We start from the raw sequence: 6,000 nt of genomic DNA, 5'->3' as shown, positions 1-6,000 counted from the left end.
AGCAATTTGATTAGTTATACTTTGTTTTCTGTTTTCCATTTCAAAGAACATATTTAGCATTCAGCCTTACACTGTGTGGTAGTCATGAGGTCTTGTGTCAGTCCGGGAAGAAAGGGGAGTTAATCTCTAATGAAGATCAGCAGGGAAGAGGGAGGGTCTTCCCGACGCCTTAAGTTTTCTACATTTTACAAAACAATGTCGGTCAAGGAAAGGCTGATCTGCATTCAGGGAACAAAGGTTGCAGCTGCCTGTCCTCTGAGTCAGGTCCCGTCATCGATTCCTTAAGGCTCAAAATCGTGCGAAGTTCCAGGGACTTTGGTTTTGAGTGACTGATTTCTGTGTGTTATTAGCATGGTGGGTAAGCGCAGGTCACCTTCACAAGCCTGTCTGAGAACTCCGTGAGCTGCGGCCCCACGTGTCTCTTCTGTTGTCTGCTGTTTCTTACCTCCCTGAGCTGCGGCCCCATGCATCTCTCCTATTATGTCTACCTCATTAAATGTCTACCCCATTAAAAAGTAGACAAAGGACATGAACAGAAACTTCTCAAAAGAAGACATACATGCAGCCATGTGTGTTTCTTACCTCCCTGAGCTGCGGCCCCACACGCCTCCTGTTTCTCGCTGACTTTTATGGGTGTGATCTTTTCTCTTTGAGTGCCTGGTTATTTTAAATTGTGTGCTGGCTACTGTGTTTGCAAAAGTATTCTTGGAAATTACTTGAGGCCTAGGGTTACTTTATCTTCCTCCAGAGAGAGTTTTAGTTTGCTCCTTTGGCACTATTTTTTTTTTTTTTTTTTTTTTTTTTTGAGACGGCGTCTTGCTCTGTTGCCCAGGCTGGGGTGCAGTGGCGCAATCTCAGCTCACTGCAACCTCCGCCTCCCAGGTTCAAGTGATTCTCTTGCCTCAGCCTCCTGGGTAGCTGGGATTACAGGTGTGCGCCACCACACCCAGCTAATGCCCCTTGCCCCAGGAATTTGTCCCTCTTTTCTTTATTTGTGGTATTTTATGAAACACACTTGGTTTTGTTGGGGTGTGTGGGATGGGGATCCATGACCCCAGGAAGGTTCTGAGTGATGGGAGTGTCTTCTGTTATTCATGAGGAGCCCTGTGATAACTTTAGGGTTATGGCAATGAGGTGGACAGGTGGGGTCCCTGGAGAGGCCCCAGGATGGGGGTCCTCAGAGAGACCAGCAATGATAGGATCCAGGTGGGAACTTTCTGCTTCGCCCACTGCCCTCTGGGGGAGGGGTCTGGAGACCACACTCCAGAAAACCCCGAGCAACAAGATCCGATGAGCTTCGGGGTTTGAACCTGGGAGATTCCAGGAGGGAGGCATGGCCGGAGAGGAGGCTCTGGGTTCCGGGGGCGCCTCGGCCGCCACCCTTCATTGGGCTGCATTGAGCCTGGGAGGTTCCAGGAGGGAGGCACGGCCAGAGAGGAGGCTCTGGGCTCTGAGGGCGCCTCGGCCGCCACTCTTCATCGGGCTGCACATCTCTGTGGACCCAAAGGAGGAAGTTGAGGCACAAAACACAACTTTAGAGTTCACTTCAGCAGAGCTGGGAGCAGCCAGCCGGGACACCCTTCCTGGTTGCCTTGGCTGTGAGCTCCATTCAGCCTTTGTTGTAAGCAGGTTTTTATTTATTTATTTTTTAACTCTTATTTTAGGTTTGGGGTAACATGTGAAGGTTTATTACACAGGTAAACATGTGTCATGGGGGTTGGTGGTGCAGGTTATTTCATCACCCAGGTACTGAGCCCCAACGGTTACCTTTTCTGCCCCTCTCCCTCCTCCCACCTCCACTCAAGGAGACCCCAGTGTCTGTGGTTCCCTTCTTTGTGTTCATAAGTTCTCATCATTTTGCTCCCACTTATAAGTGAGAACATGCAGTATCTGGTGTTTTGTTCCTGTGTTAGTTTGCTAAGAATAATAGCCTCCAGCTCCACCCATTTTCCCTCAAAAGACATGATCTCCTTGTCACGGCTGCACAGTATTCCATGGTACGTATGTATCACATTTTCTTTATCCACTCTGCCATTGATGGGCATTTAGGTTGATTCCATGTCTTTGCTATTGTGAACAGTGCCGCGATGAACATTCGTGTGATTGTCTTGATGGCAGAATGATTTCTATTCCTCTGGATCTATACCCAGTAATGGGATGGCTGGTCAGATGGTAGTTCTGCTTTTAGCTCGTTAAGGAATCTCCATACTGCTTTCTGCAATGGTTGAACTAATTTACACTCCCACCAACAGTGTATAAGTGTTTCCTTTTCTCCGCAACTTCACCAGCATCTGTTATTTTTTGACGTTTTAATTACAGCCATTCTGACTAGTGTGAGATGGTATCTCACCGTGGTTTTTACTTGCATTTCTCTAACGGTCAGTGGTATTGGGCTTTTTTTCATACGCTTGTTGGCTGCATGTGTGTCTTCTTTTGAGAAGTTTCTGTTCATGTCCTTTGTCTACTTTTTAATGGGGTTGTTTTTCTCTCGTAAATTTGTTTCAGTTCCTTGTAGATGCTGGGTATTAGACCTTTGTCAGATGCATAGTTTGCAAATATTGTATCCCATTCTGTAGGTTGTCTGTTCACTCTGTTGATAGTCCCTTTTGCTGTGCAGAAGCCTTCAGTTTAATTAGGTCCCACTTGTCAAGTTTTGCTTTTGTTGTGATTACTTTTGGTGTCTTTGTCATGAAATCGTTGCCTGTTCCTATGTCCAGGATGGTATTACCTAGGTTGTCTTCCAGGGTTTTTATAGTTTTGGGTTTTACATTTAAGTCTTTAATCCATCTTGAGTTGAATTTTTGTATATGGTATAAGAAAGGGTTCCAGGTTCAGTCTTCTGCAAATGGCTAGCCGGCTATCCCAGCACCATTTATTGATATGGAGTCTTTTTTCCATTGTTTGTTTTTGTCAGCTTTGTTGAAGATCAGATGGTTGTAGATGTGTGGTCTTATGTCTGAGATCTCTATGCTGTTCTGTTGGTCTATGTGCCTGTTTTTGTACCAGTACCATGCTGTTTTGGTTACTGTAGATTTGCAGTATCATTTGAAGTTGGACAATATGATGCTTCCAGCTTTGTTCTTTTTGCTCATGATTGCCTTGGCTATTTGGGCTCTTTTTTGGTTCCATATGAATTTTAAAATAGTTTTTTTTCTAGTTCTGTGAAGAATGTCATTGGTAGTTTGATAGGAATAGCATTGAATATGTAAGTTGCTCTGGGGAATATGGCCGTTTTGACGATATTGATTCTTCCTATCCACAAATATGGGATGTTTTTCCATTTGTTTGTATCTTCTCTGATTTCTTTGAGCAGTGTTTTATAATTCTCATTGTAGAGATCTTTCACCTCCCCGGTTAGCTCTATTCCTAGATGTTTTATTCTTTTTGTGGCAATTGTGAATGGGATTGCCTTTCTGATTTGGCTCTTGATTTGGCTGTTGTTGGTGTATAGAAATGCTAGTGATTTTTGTACATTTATTTTGTATACTGCAACTTTGCTGAAGTTGTTTATCAGCTGGAGGAACTTTGGGGCCAACTATGAGGTTTTCTAGATATAGAATCATGTTGTCTGCAAACAGAGATTGTTTGACTTCTTCTCTTCTCTTCCTATTTGGGTACCCTGTATTTCTTTCTCTTGCCTGATTGCTTTGGCTAGGACTTCCAATACTAAGTTATAGAAGTGGTGAGAGAGGGCATCCTTATCTTGTGCCGGTTTTCAAGGGGAATGCTTCCAGCTTTTGCCCATTCAGCATGATGTTGGCAGTGGGTTTGTCATAGCATGGCTGTTATTATTTTGGGGTATGTTCCTTCAATACCGAGTTTATTGAGCGTTTTTAACATGAAGAGGTATTGGATTTTATGGAAACCCTTTTCTGCATCTAGTGAGAAAATCATGTGGTTTTTGTCTTTTGTCCTGTTTATGTGACAAATCACACTTATTGATTTGTATATGTTGAACCAACCTTGCATCCCAGAGATGAAGTTTTCTTTTTTTATTGTATCTCTGCCAGATTTTGGTGTTGAGATGATGCTGGCCTCATAGAATGAGCTGGGGAGGAATTCCTCCTCCTCAATTGTTTGGAATAGTTTCTGTAGGAATTGTACAGGCTCTTCTTTGCACATCTGGTAGAATTCAGCTGTGAATCCATCGGGTCCTGAAGTTTTTTTGGTTGGTAGGCCATTTATTACTGATTCAATTTAAGAGCTCATTATTTGTCTGTTCAGGGAATCAATTTCTTCTTGATTCAGTCCTGGGAGGGTGTATGGGTACAGGAATTTATTCATCTCTTCTAGCTTTTCTAGTTTGTGTGTGTAGAGGTGTTCATAGTAGTTTCTGATGGCTGCTTTTATTTGTGTGGGTCAGTGCTAACATTCCCTTTATCATCTGTAATTAGGTTTATTTGGATCTTCTCTCTTTTCTTCTTTATTAGTCTAGCTAGTGGCCTATTTTATTATTTTTTAAAAAACAACTCCTGGATTTATTGATCCTTTGAATGGTTTTATGTGTCTCAATTTCCTTCAGTTCAGCTCGATTTTTGTTATTTCTCATCTAGCTTTGGGGTTGATTTGTTCTTGCTTCTCTAATTCTTTCAGTTGTGAATTTAGGTTGTTAATTGGAGATCTTTCTGACTTTTTAATATGGGCATTTAGTGCTATGAATTTCCCTCTTAACACTGCCTTAGCTGTGTCCCAGAGATTCTGGTGTGTTGTATCTTTGTTCTCCTTATTTTCAAATAACTTCTTGATTTCTGCCTTAATTTTACCCAAAAGTCATTCAGGGGCATGTTGTTTAATTTCCACGTAATTGCATAGTTTTGAGTGATTTTCATAGTCTTGACTTTTATTTTTATTGTGCTGTGGTTTGAGAGTATGTTTTGTGTGATTTTGGTTCTTTTATGTTTATTGAGAATTGGTTTATGTCCAATTATGTGATTTTTGAGTATGTGCCACGTGGCAATGAGAAGAATGTATATTCTGTTGTTTTGGGTGGAGAGTTCTATAAATAGGTCTATTAGATCCATTTAGTCCAATCTTGAGTTTAGGTCCTGAATATCCTTGTTAATTTTCTGCCTCAATGACCTGTCTAACATTGCCAGTGGAGTGTTGAAGTCTCCCGCTAGTATTGTGTGGGAGCCTATGTCTCCTCGTAGGTCTCTAAGAACTTGTTTTATGAATCTGGGAGCTCCTGTGTTGGGTGCATACATATTTAGGAGTTAGGTCTTCTTGTTAAATTGAACTTTCTACCATATAATGCCTTTTTTTGTCTTTTTTGATCTTTGTTAGTTTGAAATGTTTTGTCTGAAGTTTGGATTCCTACCCCTGCTTTTTTGCTTTCCATTTGCTTGGTAGATTTTCCTCCGTCCCTTTATTTTGAGCCTATGAGTATCATTACGTGTGAGATGGGTCTCTTGAAGACAGCATAGTACTACTGGGTCTTGCTTTTGTATCCAGCTTGCCACTCTGTGCCTTTTAAGTGGGGCATTTAGCCCATTTGCATTCAAGGTCAGTGTTGATCTGTGTGGATTTGATCCTGTCCCTGTGCTGTTAGCTGCTTATTATGCTGGCATGTTTGTGTGGTTGCTTCATGGTGTCACTAGTCTGTGTATTTAAGTGCATTTTTGTATTAGCTGGTCTTTCGTTTCTGTATTTAGTGCTCCTTTCAAGATCTCTTTTAGGCAGGCCTGGTGGTGATGAATTCCCTCAGCATTTCCTTATCTGAAAAGGATCTTATTTCTCCTTTACTTAGGAAGATTAGTTTGGCTGAATATCGAATTCTTGGTTGAAGCTTTTTTTCTTTAGGAATGTTGAATATAGGTCCCCAATCTCTTCTTGCTTGTAGGGTTTCAGCTGAGAGGTCTGCTGTTAGGCTGATGGGGTTCCCTTTGTAGGTGACCTGCCCTTTCTCTCTAGCTGCCTTTAACATTCTTTCTTTCATATTGACCTTGGAAAATCTGACGATTATGTCAGACATTTTGGGGATGATCTTTTTGTGTAGAATCT

Source organism: Pongo abelii, chromosome 8 (assembly GCF_028885655.2).
Source record: "Pongo abelii isolate AG06213 chromosome 8, NHGRI_mPonAbe1-v2.0_pri, whole genome shotgun sequence".
NCBI lineage: Eukaryota > Metazoa > Chordata > Mammalia > Primates > Hominidae > Pongo > Pongo abelii.
This window is presented reverse-complemented; position numbering follows the sequence as displayed.